Source organism: Bos taurus, chromosome 24 (genome assembly GCF_002263795.3).
Source record: "Bos taurus isolate L1 Dominette 01449 registration number 42190680 breed Hereford chromosome 24, ARS-UCD2.0, whole genome shotgun sequence".
In the NCBI taxonomy this organism is placed as follows: Eukaryota; Metazoa; Chordata; class Mammalia; order Artiodactyla; family Bovidae; genus Bos; species Bos taurus.
The window spans coordinates 1,760,134-1,782,507 of NC_037351.1; the positions used below are offsets into that span (position 1 = coordinate 1,760,134).

General features: G+C 45.8%; 1 pseudogene; it reads right to left on the bottom strand.

Moving 5' to 3' along the window:
* Positions 1 to 18,483: 18,483 nt before the first annotated feature.
* Positions 18,484 to 19,031, bottom strand: LOC112444179 (ubiquitin-conjugating enzyme E2 D3-like; annotated as a pseudogene).
* Positions 19,032 to 22,374: the final 3,343 nt, after the last annotated feature.

Sequence of the window (22,374 nt, forward strand, 5' to 3'; positions counted from 1 at the left end):
GTCAAGGTAACAAAGTGGATTATGAGATGCAAGATGGATACCTGTACTTTTTATCACCGACATGACATATAGGCCATCATGATGAAATTCAACCTCACCTCCCAAGACCCTTGCTTTTAAGCCACAGACTTGGAAAACAGGTACCATGTTACTATGCCAAAAATGTCCTTCTGTTGTTTACTAGGGAATAATATTTGACAAGCTGATTAGAGTTTTTAATATATGCCATCTCATTCCAGTACTGTGACATTTTGATATGTGACTATACATATATATGTGTATAGTCATGTACACATGGTGTGTGTGTGTGTATGTGATTTGCATACACACATATATGTATATGTATGTGAGTTCTTCCTAAGGACAGTAAAAGTCAACTGTCATCTAGTATGTTATTTATTTATTTGAAAAATGTAATATAAAATGAGATCACTGAAAATATTTTCATAAATGTAATTCTTTAATATAAAGACATTATTGAAAGAAAGATCAAATAAAACATCCTAAGCTATTTTATCTGTATTCTAAAGAGCTTTCAAATTTTATGTCTCATTTTTGTCTTTCATTTATGAAAATTATTTATACGTGGGACACTTCCAATCAGCTCTGAGATCTCCCAGTTCTCTGGGATATTGTGGTTATATTCTACAATTTATGTTATAAATTTCTATGTGTGCCAGGCCATGAAAGAGTAAAGATGTGGAAAGCTCTGATATACACACATACACACATGTGTATTTCATTCCATGAGCATAACCAATCTATAAGCCTAATTATCAAATGTTTCTTAAATAACTGATTTGATCCCAGAGGTGAGAGAGCTATATTTGTGGACAAGAGTTAGGATTTATTCCCCTCGCCCATTTAAAAAAAAATCAAAATCCAAGAAACTTTAAATTTTACAAAGACAAACATTTGTCAAAAGAAAAAGTGAAACCCAAGCCTTTGCTGTTTAGACTCGGTTGGTGTGCCCTGGAGAATCCCAGGGATGGGGAAGCCTGGTGGGCTGTCGTCTATGGGGTCGCACAGAGTCGGACATGACTGAAGCGACTTAGTAGTAGCAGCAGCAGCTGCTATAGAGGACGTTTTGTTTTGTTTACTTTGTCCTTTCATCTCAATTAGTCATAAATTTCATCAATAATAAGTTGTTTGGGGTTTTCTTCGGATCATTATTGTTAGCAAGTGGACAAATTATGAGCAGAACAAATTATTACTGATAAAACTGGGGGAAACTCCTGGATCTTTACAGCTACCTATAGGGATACCTACTAAGAAGGAAGAGATTTACTCAACCAACTCAGCATTTAGCTGAAGCAGGAGGTCCAGTTATTTTCTTTTATAAAGAATATGCTCCCTTTGAAGACGAATGGTGTGTATCTGGCCCCTGCTATGGGAGTGACAGAAAAACATATATTTCTGCTTTATTGACTATGCCAAAGCCTTTGACTGTGTGGATCACAATAAACTGTGGAAAATTCTTCAAGAGATGGGAATGCCAGACCACCTGACCTCCCTCTTGAGAAACCTGTATGCAGGTCAGGAAGCAACAGTTAGAACTGGACAGGAAACAACAGACTGGTTCCAAATAGGAAAAGGAGTACGTCAAGGCTGTATTTAACTTATATGCAGAGTACGTCATGAGAAATGCTGAGCTGGATGAAGCACAAGCTGGAATCAAGATTCCCGGGAGAAATATCAATAACCTCAGATATGCAGATGACACCACCTTTATGGCAGAAAGCAAAGAAGAACTAAAGAGCCTCTTGATGAAAGTCAAAGAGGAGAGTGAAAAAGTTGATTTAAAGCTCAACATTCAGAAAATGAAGATCATAGCATCCGGCCCCATCACTTCATGGCAAATAGATGGGGAAACAGTGTCAGACTTTATTTTTTGGGGCTCCAAAATCACTGCAGATGGTGACTGCAGCCATGAATTTAAAAGACGCTTGCTCCTTAGAAGAAAAGCTATGACCAACCTAGCCAGCATATTAAAAAGCAGAGACATTATTTTGCCAACAAATGTCCGTCTAGTCAAAGCTATGGTTTTTCCAGTAGTCATGTATGGATGTGAGAGTTGGACTATAAAGAAAGCTGAGCACCAACGAATTGATGCTTTTGAACTGTGGTGTTGGAGAAGACTCTAGAGAGCCCCTTGGACTGCAAGGAGATCCAACCAGTCCATCCTAAAGGAGATCAGCCCTGAATATTCATTGGAAGGACTGATGCTGAAGATGAAACTCAAATACTTTGGCCACCTGATGTGAAGAACTGACTCATTGGAAAAGACCCTGATGCTGGGAAAGATTGAAGGTGGGAGGAGAAGGGGACAACAGAGGATGAGATGGTTGGATGGCATCAGTGATGCGATGGATATGAGTCTGCGTAAACTCCGGGAGTTGGTGATAGCCAGGGAAGCCTGTTGTGGTGCAGTCCATGGGATCGCAAAGAGTCGGACATGACTGAGTGACTGAACTGACTGACTGATGGGAGTAGCCCTATGAAGGCCACGAGGGTGCATCATGCAAGATGTGATAGGAGCTCACAAAAGCAGGCAGGACCCTGTGGGGCTCCTGGGAACAGAAGCCTCTCTGAGCCCCCCATTTCTTCATTAAGGAAGTGGGCTTCATTCAGCCTCCAGGACCTTTTCTGAGTCCCACCAGGAGGTTCTGCTGCTGCTAAGTCACTTCAGTCGTGTCCGACTCTGTGTGACCCCATAGACAGCAGTGCACTAGGCTCCTCTGTCTCTGGGATTCTCCAGGCAAGAACACTGTTACTGGAGTGGGTTGCCATTTCCTTCTCCAATGCATGAAAGTGGAAAGTGAAAGTGAAGTTGCTCAGTTGTGTCCAACTCTTAGTGACCCCACGGACTGCAGCCTACCAGGCTCCTCCGTCCATGGGATTTTCCAGGCAAGAGTACTGGAGTGGGGTGCCATTGCCTTCTCCAACCGGGAGGTCAGACAGATGCTGACCAGGGAAGGGAGGGCCCAGAGACAAGGGAGGAGCAGCGAGAGAAACAGCAGTGCAGCTCGGGGCAGATGCTGATCCCCCTCAGGGGATACACAGCACAGGATCTTTGAGCTGCTTTGCAGACACTGAAAGCCCCACCAGGTGGGAGAAGTTAACTGTGCACTGCCCACAAGCACGTGGAGCCCAGACCTGCTGGAATCAGAAGGTTGAAGATGTGGACTCCCACCTACCTCACGACGTCAGAGGAAAGTCTATGCCCACTTTGAACCATGGCTCTACAACTCCTCACTACCCCCACCAGGTGGGGACACACACGGTGTTGAGGGCATCAAACCACCCTGTCCCCCTTTGCCTGGCAAAGCAATAAAGCTGTGCTTTTCTTCTTCACCCAAAATTCTGTCTCCAAGATTTAACTTTGTGTCCAGTACAGAGGCCAGAGTTGGCTTCATTACTGAAGCAGTTACAGGATCCACAGGTTGGTCATTCAGCAGAAGCACGAGCCGTGCAGTCCCTCTGAAAGCAGGCTATGTTCTTAGCGACTGCTTTAGAGTGTTGTCACGCATCTGTGTCTCCACCACGGCACTGTGCATCAGGTGCGGGAGGATGTATTTCAGCTTTAACTACAATTTTTAAGAAGCTATTTGGCTATTAAGTACTCATGCTCTGTGGCTTTTCCAGTGTGTATTCAAGGGCCATCTATTAAAACTGCAGCTAGAGAGGAAAGCAGGGTTTTAAAAATGGGCTAGATCATTGCATTTACAAGGTGGGAGGAAGTTAAGAGAGAACCCAGGAGCGAGGTGTGCATCCGGACCCGCAGGCCAGCGGTGCACACTCATATTTGTCGCCTTGTTGACAGTGAGTGGATGTGTTAGGACAGCTGTCTGAAAAACACTCGAGGGCTCCAAACAGCTCCAAGGAAGCCCTTGGGAAGGCAGGTGTCTCCAGCCAGGAGTGGACAGCATCCCACGGAAAGATGGAAGGAGAGACCAGGAAAACCAGTGGCCAGTGAAGATGCAGAGCGCCCCTGCCCGCCGGCTCCAGCCTTCATTCTCCCCTTCACCAGAGCGCTCATAATCCTTAGCGTGTGGTCTTTGTTTTGATAGGCATGAAATTACACCAAGGTCATTTCTAATACTGTCAATAGCTTGAGAGCAGCAGTAGTTTTATTGACACCTACGCTGAAGAGCTGGGGGCCCACCGGTCCTCTGGGAAACAGATTATTATTGGTATTAGTAAATTAGTATCGATAGAAATTTGATGAGTACGCATCTACAGTGAACCAGCGTCCTCATCCAGAAAGAGTGGAGCCTGAGGTTTAGACAACATGGTCCGTGCATCTGTTCTGTGCCTTGTCTTTCATTTTTCTTAAGAGGAAGCAGGAGAAACAAGCTTCTGAATACGGCCATCTATTGCACTCAAAACTCCCTAAAGCCATGCTAACTGGCCTGCTAGCTAAATGTTGCTGCTTTCTTCTGTTAGGACTAGGCTTTCCTCTGTTCTTCATATTCTATATATCTCTGAAATTTTGTATGTTGCAGCGGATGTTTAAATGGAAATATATTTCTTCTTTAGCGAGTCTCTTTTATTAGGAGGATTGAACTTGAATAGCTGAGTGGTCTTCCGAAGAGGCTGGGGGTCACTCGCCTGGGGAGGTCCCCAGAGTTCCTGGAATCCCGCATAGACCAGGTAGGGTGTCCACACCTCAGCCTGCAAGTGGGACAGACAGCTTTTCAGAAGAGACCAGACCCAAATGTCAGTGGCGTGTGTCAGAAGTAGAAGGCAGGTGGTCAGAGAAATTCCAGCCAACTGCTGGTGTGGGCAGAGCGCCTGAGACCAACAGCCCTGCAGAGACCCCCAGACCGTGGGCGAGGGCGAAGATCCAGAAAAGAAAAAAAAACACTATTGCGTGGGAATCAAATGATGTTCAGGAAAAGTAGAGCAATAGCAGAAATGACATGAGCGTTGTATAGGACTCCACTGACAGGAAATGTCCAGAACACAAATGCTTAGAGACAGAGAGTAGATTAGGCTGGAGCTGGGCCTGGGTGGAGGAGAATGGGGAGCCCCTGCGAAGGAGGAGGGGTTATTTGCGGGGCAGGGGGCGGGGGCGAGAATGTTTTGGAATTGGATAGTCGCACAGCTCTGTGATTGTACTAAAAACACGGAATTGTAGACTTTAAATGAGTGAATTCTATGGTGTGAATTGTATCTCAATAAAAGAAAATACAATAAAAATGTAAACCTGGAGGCAACATCTCTGCAGGAACAAAAGTAAAAATGATAAAATGAGAGTGAGGAGCCAAAGTATTTATTTTAGCGTTAATGTACAGATTTAGTAAATCAGGGAATTAGCGTTCTTGCCATTATGTCTTGTGTTTCTAATTCTGTAAATTCAGAGCAAGATAAGATAAGGAGGGTGAAAAAATGCTTGTGCTACAAACCAGTATCACAGCAAGTTGGCTAACAGCCAAGATGCTGTTCCTGCTAGTGGTCTCCACAACTGTGGTACCCACGCTTGGAAGTGGGCTGGACCAGGCAGCCTTGCTGTGCTGTGCTGTATCATGGATTTTAATCAGCTGTGAATCAGGCTATGGAGCCCCGATGGCATTTGAGTTCTGAGAGTTGTATTTCAGCCCATTCCCTCGTGGGGGTACTTTGGCCACACGTATGACTCTGTGTCCCCATGATCAGTCATCTTAGCTTTTGTCTTCTTCCCAGCATCTTCTTTGGCTTGTAACACCTCCTGGCCTGATTCCTCACCACAACTCTCCTAATTACTCCCCACGATAAAGCCACCTGCAAACTCAGTGATCTAAGAGGTTTAATGTGGGGTTATTTGGAAGAAGAAATATTATTATATTTCTTGAATAAAATTTCTTGAATAAGAAATCAAGATTTATTTATTCAAGATTTCTTCTCTGGAAAATGCACATGCGTGCATGCTAAATTGCTTCAGTCATGTCTGACTCTTTGTGGCCCTATGGACTCTAGCCCCCCAGGCTCCTCTGTCCTTGGGATTCTCCAGGCAAGAATACTGGAGTGGGTTGCCCGTGCCCTCCTCCAAGAGGCCTTCCTGACCCAGGGATCGAACCCACATCTCTTGTGCCTCCTGTTTTGGCAGGTGGGTTCTTTACCACTAGTGCCACCTGGCAAATGTACAGAAAGGTAAAATCCTGTTGGACCCAGGTGTCTGCGTTTGTCCTGGTCTCAGAAAGAGACCAGATAATCTTCCAGATGGAATCAGAGCTTAGGGAGCAGCTGGTTGGATGCCTACATTTACAAATGCGGCCACAGAGACCCAAAGATCAGGACAAGGGACTTCCTTGAGGAAGACAGTAAGCGAATGAGAGACTTTAAAACGAAGAACGAACAGCACAGAGGATTTGGATGAGCGGGAGTGAAGGTCACAGCTCAGGCGGAGGAAAACAAACAGTGTGGTTTCACCCTGGCTGACGTGTGGTGCACGAGCAACACAGCCTTAGCTGTCCAAACGCCCGGTGCCAAACTCACAAGTTACAGTGTGACGTCATGGGCCAAACTCACAACTTACAGTGTGACGTCATGGCAGAGACACGCCCAGGAGGAGGAACGACTGTGCAAAAATGCACTCATACGAAAGCACTGAATAAACAGCTCGCTTGCAACTGCGTGCCCGTGAATTTCCACCAGCAACTAAATGCAACTTTTCCTAATCCTTTTAAACATGTTCAAAGGAAACAGAGTCCCACCTTTCGCCACAGATAGGGACAGTTACCAGTGGCAAGGCTGACAGCATCAATTCTTACACTGAGACTCCACGTCCCAGAGGAGGAAGAAGACAGCCATCACGAGCATTGTTACTGGGTCTTACAGCCTAGACTCTCTGGGAAGGAAAATTGAGAGCCATGCCTTCAAATATCTCTACTTAATGAAGATAATTCCCCCATTTCTTGAAACTTTTCACCAGCAGAATTTAGCTACAATCTTACTGTAAACTGAGGGAGAATGTGCTTAAATGATTACAAATTAACATTCCCGCGTGACTGATGCCCTTAGATATTAGTCATACTTTACCCACATTCTAACAACTTTAGCATCATCATAGTTTCCTGTTGTAACAAAGAGTGAAAAAGGAGGTGGTGAGAGTAAATTAAAAAAACTAAATGTCCAACACCAGGTCTCTTACATGGGTTCAATTGTACAGAATATGAAAACAATTTGTTTTGTCGTAACATTTAGTATGTTCCTCGTTAAAAAGAGAATATCTCAAATAATAAATTTCAAATTATTTCCTCATACATGTCCGTATGCATAATAAATGGGCATTTTAGTTCCTATCTAATTATCTAGATTGGTGCAGAATTTTTTTTTAAAAAATGCCAGTTTTAATTGCAAAAGTGCTGCCGGCTTCAGATTTTAATTGCAATTCACAAATGGTTGGACTGGCAGTGCTCCATGACAAAGAAAAAATCATTTTAATAGCAGAAGTACTGCCTCACTGCAGATTTCAATTTCATTTTACAAGAAAGTGGGTCATTACTAGGGATAAATGGCTGGTGTGAGCCTCCGAGGTGGGTCCGGGTCGGGAGGCCGCCGTGGTCCCAGTCTCCTCCTCCTCTGGAAGACCAAGACCGGAGGAACCCCGAAAGCCTCTGAACATCCTCACAGCCAAGCTCGTCCACGGACCCTGCTCTTTCTCCGCATCAGGGGCCCCTCAAGCGGGTGGATGTTTCGAAGTTCTAGGATAAAGGAAAAGCAAACTGTTTCCATGGAAGTATTTCCCCCTTGGCTCAGCGTCCACTCTGTTCTCAGCCCACCAACTGTCCTCAGGGCGAGCTTTGGCGTCTGTCCCGTGGGATGCTGAGTGGACACAGGTGAACGGCACTGTGGTTTCATGTGGCCGTTCTGACGGCCAAGATGCTGAGGGCAGGCAGCACAGTGACAGAGCACCAGAGCCATCCCAGTGCTCCTAGCATCAGAGCCAGGGATGGGACACTGCTTTCCCCTTTGTCGTCCAACGAGGACCCTGCACCTGAGTCTCCAGCATCCGCAGGTGGAGGGACCCAAAACCCCCTGGCCCTCGGGGCTGCTGGCTCTCTCTGTGTTTCACTCTGGAGGACAATCTGCCCTCAGGGCAGCCATCATCCACAGGCTGACTGTGCCAGCGCTCGGAGGGGCTCTGCCCACCACCCGCGTCGGGGGCTTGTGGCGTGGGCACCGCTGTCCTGAGATAATCACCAGTGGAACCCAAAGTGTGTTCTGCCCATTGATGCCCCAAAGTCACATAAGTGAATTGCAAGGGCAATGTAATCTGTGATTCAAAGGCATTGCTGATGGACTTCAACAGTTATTCCTGGAGCTCTAAAAATACATACTTCAAAAAAAGAGCTGGATCAAATTTTTTAAGATTTTATTTTTATAGCAGTTGTAGGTTCACAGAAAAATTGAGAGGACATTACAGAGATTACCCCTGTACCTGCTACCCCTACATGAGCACAGCCCCTCCACTGTCAAGATCCCCCTAAGAAGGGACGTTTGTATAACAGATGAACTTACATTGACATGTCTTCACCCAAAGTCCAGAGTTTATGGTAACGTTCACTCCTAGTCTTGTGCATTCCTTGGGCCTGGATAGATGTACACAAATGCATCCATCTTTTTCATATTGGAGCATTTTCACTGCCCAAAATCCTCCATGTTCTTGGTCTTCTCCTCCCCAGCTCCTCACCCTGGGAACCATTCATCTTTTTACTCTATCCATTGTTTGGCCTTAGATTAATTTTTAAATCTCTACTTTTAGGATGGTATAAAATATTTTCACTATGCATATTACTTTTATTTAAACTATTTGGTAAAAGTAAATTATAAATGAAAATACATATTGCGTCACACAAAATCATATATATGCATATTGTGGTCTGTGCTAAGTCATGTCCAACTCTTTGTGACTCCATGGACTGTAGCCCGCCAGGCTCCTCTTTCCATGGGATTCTCCAGGCAAGAACACTGGAGTGGGGTGCCATGCCCTTCTCATATGCACATTAAGTTCAGTCGCTCAGTCCAGTCTGACTCTTTGCAACCGCATGAATCGCAGCACACCAGGCCTCCCTGTCCATCACCAACTCCCGGAGTTTACTCAAACTCATGTCTATTGAGTCAGTGATGCCATCCAGCCATCTCATCCTCTGTCATCCCCTTCTCCTCCTGCCCCCAATCCCTCCCAGCATCAGGGTCTTTTCCAATGAGTCAATTCATCGCATGAGGTGGCCAAAGTATTGGAGTTTCAGCTTTAGCATCAGTCCTTCCGATGAACACCCAGCACTGATCTCCTTTAGGATGCACTTGTTGGATCTCCTTGCAGTCCAAGGGTCTCGCAAGAGTCTTCTCCAACACCACAGTTCAAAAGCAAAAGCATCAATTCTTCAGCGCTCAGCTTTCTTCACAGTCCAACTCTCACATCCATACATGACCACTGGAAAAACCATAGCCTTGACTAGATGGACCTTTGTTGGAAAAGTAATGTCTCTGCTTTTGAATATGCTATCTAGGTTGGTCATAACTTCCTTCCAAGGCGTAAGCGTCTTTTAATTTCATGGCTGCAATCACCATCTACAGTGATTTTGGAGCCCCCCAAAATAAAGTCTGACACTGTTTCCACTGTTTTCCCATCTGTTTCCCATGAAGTGATGGGACCAGATGCCATAATCTTCGTTTTCTGAATGTTGAGCTTTAAGCCAACTTTTTCACTCTCCTCTTTCACTTTCATCAAGAGGCTTTTTAGTTCCTCTTCACTTTCTGCCATAAGGGTGGTGTCATCTACATATCTGAGGTTATTGATATTTCTCCCGGCAATCTTGATTCCAGCTTGTGCTTCATCCAGCCCAGCATTTCTTATGATGTACCCTGCATGTAAGTTAAATAAGCACTGTGACAATATATATACTTTAAGTGTGTGTTAGTCTCTAAGTCGTGTCTGACTCTTTGCGACCCCATGGACTGTAGCCCAACAGGCTCCTCTATCTTTCTCCAGGCAAGAATACTGGAGTGGGTTGCCATTTCCTTCTCCATATATATATATATACTTCGTATTCACACAAAAACACATATGTACCACACCAGTGCATACTTTGCAGTTATTGTAATTAAAGATGTAATAATAAAGTCTTGAAGTTATTAAATTCATGTGACTTTAAAAAAAATAAAATTTTGATGACTTCTCAATGAAGCAAAGACCAAGGGTAACTTCCTTAGTGTGCTGTTACTGACCTCTCTTTCTATTTTAAATAAATGGAAGTGCTTCATGACTCACAAAAGTGATTCTGTTACTCGCAGAGCATCCCACACCTGCAAACACTCAACTGTGTTTAGAGAGCAGTGTGCGTGCGCAGTGGAGAAGGCAATGGCATCCCACTCCAGTACTCTTGCCTGGAAAATCTCATGGACAGAGGAGCCTGGTGGGCTGCAGTGCATGGTGTCTCGAAGAGTCGGACACGACTGAGCGACTTCACTTTCACTTTTCATTTTCATGCATTGGAGAAGGAAATGGCAACCCACTCCAGTGTTCTTGCCTGGAGAATCCCAGGGACGGCGGAGCCTGGTGGGCTGCCGTCTATGGGGTCGCACAGAGTCGGACTGAACCAACTTAGCAGCAGCAGCAGCAGTGCGTGCGCATATCCTCGGCCCCGCCTCTCGGAGGCGCTGGCGTCCTCGCTTCCCTCAGGCATCTCTGCACCAATGAGGTGCGCCCACCATCCATTACTCGTAGGTCACATTCAAAGTGTGTTTCTCTTAAATTCATCTCAAGGCAGAGATTAAAACAGAGTTAGCAGTTAAATGGTTGGAGTTTTGTGCAAGACCGAACTGCCTCTCCCATGTATTTTGGCAACTATTCATTGAGTGTGTGTGGGAGGCCCTGGTCCCGCCCTAGAGCTTCTGTGCCGGGAGCGCTCACGGAGCTCAGCTGAGAACAGAGAACCCGAGGCTGCTCCCAGGCACTGCGGCTGTCTCAGAAGGCAGAGGTCACCCTCAATGGCTTTATCCATGTCAAACCGCTCCAGGGGGCTGAGTGCCTGAAGTGAAAACAATCCTGTCAGATACAGTAAAATCCTAAAACTCTATAATGCAGTGCCGACAGCGCTCAGATGCGGGAGGAGCCACGGCGCCGCCCCTCGCCCCCGGGACTCCCCGCGGCCTCCAAAGGCTCCCAGAGCTGCTAGGGTGACTCAACACTGTGTATCCTGCTGCCTGGCGTGTACCCCACCCTGGGAACCTGCCCACCGTGTTCCGCAAGCCCGTCATGCCCAGCAAAGAAGAGTTGGAGACACATACATGTGGCCAGAGGGCCGCAGCCAGTGAGTCTAGGCATGAGTTACTCCGAAAAACAGGGAGGAGAATAAAGTGCTGGCTAAAAGCTTCCCATCCAGGGGGAAAAAAATGGGAATTTGTAGCCAGAAATAAGGTAAAACAGTCAACAAAAGTGTCCAAGGTACAATCATTGCCTGCTTAGGAAAGAGGCTGGATTTAATAAATCTGGGTCTGGGGGTGTGTGTGTGTGTGTGTGTGTGTGTGTGTGTGTGGTCTACATGTGTATGTATGTTTGTGTGTTTGAGTCTGTGTGTGTGTGTTTATATGTGTGTCCAGGTCTACATGTAGGTTTGTATATGTGTGTCTGGATCTACGTGTGTGTGTGTGTGTGTGTGTGTGTGTGTCTGAGCCTACATGTGTGTATGTGTGTCTGAGTCTACGTGTGTATGTGTGTATATGTGTCTGGGTCTCTGTGTGTGTGTATCTGGGTCTACATATGTGTATGTGTGTGTGTCTACATGTATGTGTGTACATATGTGTATATGAGTCCCTGTGTGTATGTGTGTGTGCATGTGTGTATGTGTGTCTGGATCTACGCGTGTGTATGTATATGTGTCTGGGTCCACGTGTGTCTGTATGTGTGTGTGTATATGTGTCTGGGTCTACATGTGTGTATGTATGTGTCTCTTGGTCTGTGTGTGTATGTCTGTGTGTGTATATGTATGTATGTGTGTCTGCGTCTCCGTTTGTGTGTGTATGTATATGTATGCATGTGTGTCTGGGTCTACCTGAGTATGTGTGTGTGTGTGTGTGCACGCGTGTGCGTGTTTTCACACGTGTGAGATCGCCTGGGAGAGTTTACAGCCTGCATACCCAGTGCCCAGTGAGGGAGGCTGGTCATTCAAGAAAGCTCTGCTGCCTGAGTGTGTGCCCCACCTGTGCAGTGAGGATCCAGGAACCAGAGCTTGGGGTACAACCAGGTTTCTTGCTCCCCTCAGCCTGGCTCCACAAGGCCCCTGGGGGCGCAGGGCCTGCAGGGCTGTCTCCGGAGCTGCTCTGCGTGAAGTGACAGTGGGCTCTCCGAGGGGAGCCACATCCACGGGAGGTCTGCATGGGCTTGAGGGTGACAGGGGGCCTGGGCAGCAGGGACCGGGGGCTCAGCACCATGACTGCAGTGGGGACAAGAGGATCCCTTGAGTCCTGAGAGGGGACAGCACACTGCTCACAGGGCTGGAGATGAGACGCCACGCCCTGAAGGCCAGAGGCTGGGGGACTCCCAGGAGGAGGGACCAGCCGGGTTCACAGCGCTGGGGCAGGGCAGGAGGGGAGGGTCCATCAGGGCGTCCGTCATGCGGGTCCCTAGAGTGATCTGTCCCCCGGCTGAGCACTGTCTCCGCTTGGTGTTCCTGCTGGTGTTCCTGGTGGAGTAGGTGAGCTTCTGATCCGGCCTATCACTGCCACTTTCTAGCTCTGCCACGTGACCATGCACTTGGTTCTCCTGATGGTACAAAAGGGAGCAAAATAGTAGATTGTAGGTCAGTCACTAGACAGGTCGGGTGAGGTGATGCCTGGAGGGGTGGCCAAAGCAGAGCGTCACCCCCGCCCACAGTGACCGTCACAGGCTGAGAAACCCGGGGGCAGAGGTGACCCGGGCCAGAGTGGGTTCTCATAGATGCCCGTCATGATTCATCTTTCCAGGTGGTGATGTCACCACCCGTGAAGAGGTGCTGGGGACACATCATCCTTGTGTAAATGTGAGCCCACTGGCGCCTCCAGACCAGAGCATGGCCACTTCTGCCACCATCCGCGGCTGCGTCGGGTTTAACGAGTCTGCACACTCCTTGGCCATGTATTTCTTGCTCTCCAGGAACTTTCAGCCTACAAGACTCTCTCCCTCAGTTTCCTGTAACTGCACTGGAGTGTCCAGTCTGCTCTAATCATCCTGTGAGAGCAATGTGCTGGTGGTCATAAGCTACAAAGTGCTTCATCAGCCCGAATTATTACTTTGGTAAATTATTTTTACATTTTTAATCCAAAGGAGTGAAATAAACCAGCATAAGCAGAAAAACATAAAACGCAAGAATTGCTTTATGGGCCCCTGGCTGAGATTTCTGAACTTGAACATTATATGCGGGAAACATTAGATGCAGTAATTATGTAATGATGCTTCACTGTATAACTATTATCTTTCTTATTGTCACTTCTCCCTTCAGATGAGGGCTGGAGGGATTAACCCTCTCCCTTCTGTCCTCAGAAGAGCTGTCTACAGTGCATAGAGACATCCAGAGTTTACAGGGCCTGAGAGAGAAGATCTTGCAGGTCCTAGAAGCACTTCTAAACTTGATCCTTTGTTTCTTGGTATCTCAAAATATCAGGAATTAAAAGAATGGCAGGAAGGCATCAAATTAAAATAGATTCAGGTTAATGCAATTAGTGAGGATGCATTTAGCTTACAGGCAGGTGGCGCTAGTGGTAAAAGAACCAGCCTGTCAATGCAGGAGACATAAGATGCGCAGGTTCAATCCCTGGGTCGGGAAGATCCCCTGGAGGAGGGCGTGGCAACCCACTCCAGTGTTCTTCCCTGGAGAATCTCATGGACAGAGGGGCCTGGTGGGCTACAGTCCACCGGGCCGCAGAGAGTCAGACACGACTGAGCGACTTCACGCACATGCATTTACAATGGGGTAGGATAACTTTGTTGTGCACAGTTCTTGGGCTGGTTCTCCTTCCTGTAGCATCTGAAATCAGCCGTGGTGCACAGCGCAGCTCAGAGCAGGCATGCTGGTCCAAGGGGCTGAGCCAAGAAATGCAGAAAATGGCTTCACTGGAAAGGCTTCAGAAGCAGCGGCAGCGACAGCGACAGCCCGGAGAGAAGGCAGGCGTGGTGCCTGCTCCCCTCTGACAACTGGGGCGCAGACACTCGGGGACGTGGGACTTGGGGCAGATGTGTGTGTCTGCAGCAGGGAATTCTCAGGCTGAAAGCAAAATTGGCAGGCTTAGCAAATGAGGGCCATTGTTTCTAAATATCAGATGATGTTTGTTTGAATTCAGGAGGAAACATGCCAGCCTTTGAGAACCATTCAACATGTAGAACACAGCACCGGTGGGACGCCATGGAGGCAGAGAGCCTCTGCTCAAGACTTGCGTGGGATCGGGGGATGCCAGAGACCCCGGGAAGTTCCTAGTGATGCAGCAGAGAGTGCTAGTTGGCAGGCATGTGTGTGTGTGAGTGAGAGAGAGAGTCTAATTCTATGGGCCTTAGTAACTTACATAGATAATGTTTTTGTGTTATTTAAAATTTAGAATTACTGGACTACGTATAAAGTACGTATTACTATATCTTTTATGTTTCATATGTTACATACATACACACATAGCTGGTAAATCTCATATATGTATGATACATACATATATGCATGCATGCGTGTATGTAATACTCACAAATGTATATGTAATACTCTAATTCTATGGCATTAATAAGTGACAGATAACATTTTTGTGTCACTCAAAATTTAGCATTACTACGCCATATATATAAAATATATACTGTATGTTTTACGTATTATATATTACCTTTATAAACATATATCTACTAAATCTCATGTATGTGTGATACATACATATAATGTGCATGTGTATCATATGCGTATGGAATTTGCCAGACTTAACACCCATGAACTGTTTCCCCTCCTCAGTGTCTGCAGGCAATCTGTATCAATATCTGCTTTGATGCAGATGAGGAGGCCGTAAGTCCCACGCATGTTACGCCTGTCACTGCAATGTCATGGCAGTGACGCTGCAGAAGAACTATGCATAGGGCAGACAGGAACCCACGTGCTGTGGCCGAAAGAAATCACCAGCTACCTGGTGGAATTGAAAGGAATTTGGTTGTGAAATACACACTAACGTCAGCACAGCCACAAAGCCAACAGGAACCCAGAATCTCCTGTTCATCAGGCTTTATCCCGACGTACACGGCACGCTTCTATGTGAATGAAAGAGCAACTGTGCTTCAATACACTTATACTCCACTCATCTTCCCATCGCCCCAGGATTTCACCTTAGAAAAAGGAGAAATATAATATTTGGCAGTAAGATTGTTCTTCCGTGTGAGTTACCACTACATCTGCAAAAGGCAAGCACCTGACCATTTGGGAAGCCCCTCTGCTGAGGGCCTTCTTGCCCCACGACCTGAGAGAAGACACCCCACGCCCTGCTTTGTCCTCTGCCCTTACCGAGCTACAGTCATGACTCTCACATCGGCTGTGGGTACAAACGAGACAGTCGAGGGCACCCAAGATCTCTGTGTAGACGCTGCCTCTGGAACAAGCACAGACGGTCCCGATGCCAGGACCACTGCAGACCCCACGGTAAATGCAGCGACCGCACAGCACAGCATGCCCGCTTGCTATGTGTGTACCGCTGACACGACTCCTACGAGTGCCCTCCTCGAGGGGATATCAGGGTGCACGCGGCTCACAGACACCCCGATCGTTTCCACTAACCCCCGGATAACAGCCGCCCTGTCACAGGCAGCTCAGGCAGCAGCCCTGCAGCAGGACCCTTGGGAGAATCATGCTCACGAGGGAAAATGTTAGCAAAGGTTAAGCAATCACTCTTCAGAACCACCTGAGTCTTCGTCCTTACCGGTTACAAAACCTCAGAAGATGACCCAGGCCTGCACCCAGGCAGCCTCGAGGAACAAGGCAGGCGATCTTACACAGGGAGCACGCCTTTAATTTCACACTCAGCTCCAGACTGGTGTCCAGACAGGGTGCTTCTCTGGAGCAAACACCTACAACCACCTATGAATATACAGCAAGGCTGCCGTATACCTTGATTGATCATTGGTGCATGTTACGTAAACCAAGGTGGATATTGCTCATTGAAAAAGCAAAGACGACCCTTGAAGTCCCAGAAAAGTTGTATGTGCAGTAACTCTACATAAAGTCATTTAAACCTCAACAGTAACCTATTTGAATATAGTGATAACAAGTGTTCAAAAGTATAGGAAAGCATTACCCAGAACGTTACAGAAAAAAAAAAGGTTTCTATTAGAACATTTTTTTTAAAGATGCACTATGAAAGAATGGTGTTATTATTTTATTTTAGCTAAGAAACTTGGAAGAGAGACTTACCCAGACATGAGCAACACACTGGGAACAAGTGTGTGTGGTGTTTGTGTATGCACACAAATTTGTGTTTACATTTTGCCTTACGCAATGCAAAACCAGGGGACATTACTTCTGTTTGGGGAATTTGGGGCATGGATTACTCACAACAGGAAGAACGGGTCAGGAGTGCCTTCGTGTGATCAATGTTTTCAGTTCGGTTCAGTCGCTCAGTCATGTCCGACTCTGTGACCCCATGGACTGCAGCACAACAGGCTTTCCTGGCCATCACCAACCCCCAGAGCTTACTCAAACTCATGTCCATCGCGTCAGTGATGCCATCCAACCATCTCATCCTCTGTCATCCTCTTCTCTTCCTGCCCCCAATCCCTCCAAGCATCAGGGTCTTTTCCAATGAGTCAGTTCTTCACATCAAGCCAAAGTATTGAAGTCTCAGTTTCAGCATCAGTCCTTCCAATGAATATTCAGGGCTGATTTCTTTTAGGATGGACTGGTTTTATCTCCTTGCAGTCCAAGGGACTCTCAAGAGTCTTCTCCAACACCACAGTTCAAAAGCATCAATTCTTTGGTGCTCAGCTTTCTTTATAGTCCAACTCTCACATCCATACATGACTACTGGAAAAACCATAGCTTTGACTAGACTGACCTTTGTTGGCAAAGTAATGTCTCTGTGTTTTAATATGCTGGTTAGGTTGGTCATAGCTTTTCTTCTAAGGAGCAAGCGTCTTTTAACTTCATGGCTGCAGTCACCATCTGGAGTGATTTTGGAGCCCCCCCAAAATAAAGTCTGACACTGTTTTCACTGTTTCCCCATCTATTTCCCATGAAGTGATGGGGCCAGATGCTATGATCTTCATTTTCTGAATGTTGAGTTTTAAGCCAAATTTTTCACTCTCCTCTTTGACTTTCATCAAGAGGCTCTTTAGTTCTTCTTTGCTTTCTGCCATAAGGGTGGTGTCATCTGCATATCTGAGGTTATTGATATTTCTCCCAGCAATCTTGATTCCAGCTTGTGCTTCATCCAGCCCAGAATTTCTCTTGATATACTCTGCATATAAGTTAAATAAACATGGTGACAATATACAACCTTGACATACTCCTTTCCTGATTTGGAACCAGTCTGTTGTTCCATGTCCAATTCTAACTGTTGCTTCCTGACCTGCATACAGATTTCTCAAGAGGCAGGTCAGGTGGTCTGGTATTCCCATCTCTTGAAGAATTTTCCACAGTTTGTTGTGATCCACACAGTCAATGTTTTAGCTCATGATTATTCTACAGGCATTTTTCACAGCTGTAAAAAAGAAGCCCCATGAGGCTCTCTCATATTGTAAATAAATAATTGACAATAACATGTATATTATATAATTGATGTTTTTAAGGAGAATGCTTGTACAAGCGATACAATTGCTTGAATCAAAAACTCCATGAAGACCAGCCTCAGTGCCGTTGGGTGGATGGTTTTCTATATCAGAAGCATTTGGTGGATCCTGAGCCACGACCCAAAGCACAAACAGCTTAAAACTTTAAAAACTCTCTTAAGTATCTAAGTGAAGCAAGTCAGAAAGACAGATACCATAGGACGTTGCTTATACGCAAAATCTAACACACGACTCAGGTCAATTTCTCGACGAAATGGATACAGACTCAGACACAGAGAACAGGCTTGCGGCTGCCAGGGGTGGGGGTGGGGAGGGACGGGTTGTTGGTTTGGGTTAGTAGGTGCAGAAGTGGTATACAGAGAATGGGCAAACCACCAGGTCCTACTATAGAGCACGGGACTGTATTCAACATCCTGGGATAAACCATCACGGAAAGGAATATGAAAAAGAATCCCTGTGCAGGACAGCAGCGAGTAACACAACACTGGAAATCAACATTACGTCAATAAAACAAACTAAAAAATAACAGATCATAATAAATTGGTGTAGGTTCTTGAGTCAGCTTCTGGTAATCGGCAACTGCATATTTTGTAGGAAGTATAACAGAATATGGCATTATAGTTTTATAAATTACCACATACTTAAGACAATACACACATTTTTAACAGTAATTTCAAGCTTATTCCAGCTATAACATAGGTTACTCTGACTTTAAGGCAGCATCACAGGGCATATGTCTGAGTCCATTCTCAAGACATTCTGTTGTACTTATCTCTGCTTTAAAGACCCCTGAAGCCTCTGGCACTAGGGGGTCATTTGGGCCTGGATCACATAGCCGTGAACAAATGGATAGAAGAACCTTAGAAACACTGTGATTGCAGGAAAGTGAAACTGTTCGTTGCTCAGTGGTGGCTGACTCTGTGTGACCCCATGGACTGTAGGCTGTCCATGGGACTCTCTAGACAAGAATACTGAAGTGGGTAGTCATTCCTCTCTCCAGGGGATCTTCCTGACCCAGGGATCGAACCCAGCTCTCCAGCATCTCCTGCACTGGCAGGCAGATTCTTTAGCATCTGAGCACCAAAGAAGCCCTATATAAAGCTGTCATTACTGTTTATATTTGGATGATAAATTCTTGTAGTAAATGCAACCTTAGATGGTTTGAAGGGACAGTCTGTAGGAAAATTGATTGTTAAAAAGAATACACCACCTTGACACGGGCTGTCACTGGGTCCCGTGATTGTGGCATGCCAGTGAGACATACCACCCCAGCTGGACCTGCAGAACCTTGTGCTGGTGGGAACAAGACAGTGCTTCATCGCTTTACTATGATGTGCAAACAGCCACAAGATGCTTGATTTTCTCAGTGACACTGATCCATGTTGGGAAATGTGAGCACTGCTTATTTTTCATACAATTATGAACAGAATATTTGGAACCTAAGCATATTTTGGCAATTTTCTTTTAAAAGCTATCAAAGGGTACATACGCAACACTGTGAAACACTGAGTTCTTTTGATTAAAGAATTTCTAAAATAATATTGAAGTAAAAAATTATTTAGCACATCTTTACTAAAGGTAATATACAAATACTTCAGTTTTTAAAGTCGACCTTCTAATTATTTCTATTTGCACCAATAAAATATTTGGGTTATCTGATGTGAACAGACAGCTCATTGGAAAAGTCCCTGATGCTGGGAAAGATTGAGGGCAAAAGGAGAAGAGGGCCTCAGAGGATGAAATGGCTGGATGGCATCACTGATGCAACGAACACGAATTTGGGCAAACTCTGGGAGATGGGCACAGAGAGGCCTGGCACGTTGCAGTCCATGGGGTTGCAAAGGGTCAGACACAACTGGACGACCTAACAACAACAGTATAAACCTATATTCTACACAAACATAAATATATATAAATAGGTATTTAGCCCATTTTTGGAGAAGGTGATCGCACCCCACTCCAGTACTCTTGCCTGGAAAATCTCATGGGCAGAGGAGCCTGGTGGGCTGCAGTCCATGGGGTCCCGAAGAGTCAGACACGACTGAGCGACTTCACTTTGACTTTTCACTTTCATGCATTGGAGAAGGAAATGGCGACCCACCCCAGTGTTCTTGCCTGGAGAATCCCAGGGACGCTGGAGCCTGGTGGGCTGCCATCTATGGGGTCGCACAGAGTCAGACATGACTAAGCAACTTAGCAGCAGCAGTAGCAGCCCATTATATGTATAAAATAAATGTATAACTCATTTATGTGTATAAAATACATGTATATGTATCCAATATATGTATAATAGCCATTTTCAGGAGAAAAATATAGTATGAGTTTCTCAAATCATCTTAAGTAAAATTTTAAAGTCTAGACTGTTACTTTTCAGAAATAAACAGAGAATAAGAGGTAAAAACCTCCCCATAAAAATCTAGGGAGTTCCCTGGGGGTCTAGTGGTTAGGACTCAGAGCTTTTACCACTGTGGCCCCAGGTTCAATACCTGGTCAGGGAACTAAGATCCCACAAGCTGAGAGGCAAAAAAAAAAAAAGGTTAAAAATCTAAGGAGAAACACCTCCCTGCAACGCTAAATAAAAGCCTGTGGAGGAGACATGGAGTCGGGGGGCAGGCAGGATGGACCTGGAGGGGGAGACGCCAGTGTGCCTGGAAACGCCGTCCTCTGAAGGAACCCAGACCGAAGCGTGGTGGCTGCCCTGCGGCGCCGGGGCGGACGCGCGCTCGGAAAGACAGGGCCTGACCCAGTCGGGGAGAGCCGCTCTGACGCCGCCCTTCCCGCCCGCATCCCGGGGGACGCACCGCCATCTAGCGGTCGCGGGCCGACTCCTGCCCCCGGGTTCTCCCGGGGCCTCGGCGCCTTGCTCTGCAGGAGGAGCCACGGCCAGGCGGTGCGGGAGGGTTGAGGTCACAACACTGGAAGGAAAATGAAGTTGGAATTAGCCCTCCGGAGATTTCGCTTCTGAAAACAGCCATCCAAAGCGCCCAGCACCTATAAAAAATGTTCCGGAAATGATAAAATGCTCCTGATTTAAACATTTATTTCTGCTGGTTTGCGTCCTTTCATGTTTAGAGTACATGGAGAAAAGCCTTTTTGTCCACGTAGCTTAACAGGTAGTATTTCCTAGCTTTTCCCTGGGAATTTAAAATACATGGTCACGGTCATGTTGATAACTCATACCGAAGCACTTTCCAAACCAGTGTAAAACTCTGCACATTGCAAATAGTAGAAAAAGAAAAAAATGTGTATATCAGAACTGCTTTTTCCAATTTCAAACCCATGAGGTTTTTTTAAGGTCATCTAAGATGGCCACTGATGCTGAAGCTGAAACTTTGGTGAAGAGTTGACTCATTGGAAAAGACCCTGATGTTGGGAGGGATTGGGGGCAGGAGGAGAAGGGGACGACAGAGGATGAGATGGCTGGATGGCATCACCAACTAGATGGACATGAGTTCGGGTAAACTCCAGGAGCTGATGATGGACAGGGAGGCCTGGCATGCTGTGATTCATGGGGTTGCAAAGAGTCGGACACGACTGAGCAACTGAACTGAACTGAACTGAACTGAAGATGGCAACCTGATGTGAAGAACTGACTCGTTTGAAAAGACCCTGATGCTAGGGAAGATTGAAGGCAGGAGGAGAAGGGGACGACAGAGGATGAGATGGTTGGATGGCATAACTGACTCAATGGCCATGAGTTTGAGTAAACTCTGGGAGTTGGTGATGGACATGGAGGTTGGCGTGCTGCAGTCAGTGGGGTCGCAGAGAGTTAGACACGACTAAGCAACTGAACTGAATTGAAGATTGATGAAAGGGTTTCAATCAGAATAGTACTTTTTTAACATTTAAAAAAAATTCTCAAATCTTTAACAGAGCTAAAGTGTTAACATTAGATATGTATATTGCTGTCTATAAATATTTATATGAAGGCAGAGAGATGGCAAAGAAATCACAACACTTTAATAATTACTTTAAATATCCTTTAAAATATAGCTTCTTCTTTTTTCTTTCTACATTTTTTTTGTTTGTTTGTTTAGTTTATTTTGGCTGTTCTGTGCTGCATGGGGGATCCTAATTCCCCAACCAGGGATCAAACCTGGACCCCTGCAGTGGAAGCACAGCATCCTAACTACTGGACGGTCAGAGAAGTCCCTCTTATTTTTATTTATTTTTTAAATTTTTACTGGACTATATCAGGCCTTAGGAGAAATTGAACCAATTTTCAAACATTTACTAATACATTTTTACTTACAGCAATAGTTTTTGTAACGGTGATAAGGAAGAAAACTTACTTGTCTTACTAATTATATAATATCAGTTCTGTCAATGACTTTTGGGATGAAAGAAACCTAATACTGTTTTCCAAAGCTGTCAGTGGTCTCATTTGCTTTCTCTCAAAACTTCTGTGGGTGTTCACTACTGGGGAACTTCTTTCGTGTATACGGTTAGCAGGGGCCTGATGTGTTTATACACAATGTGTGTAGTTTATCTCCCTTTCCTAAAAAATTATTCTCACAAGTAAACCACTGACTTTGTTTTTTAAAAACAAGGGCAACTGCCTTTTCTACCAATGGCAGCTGAGCAGGACCCTCAGGTTTCTGGGGTTGGCTGAC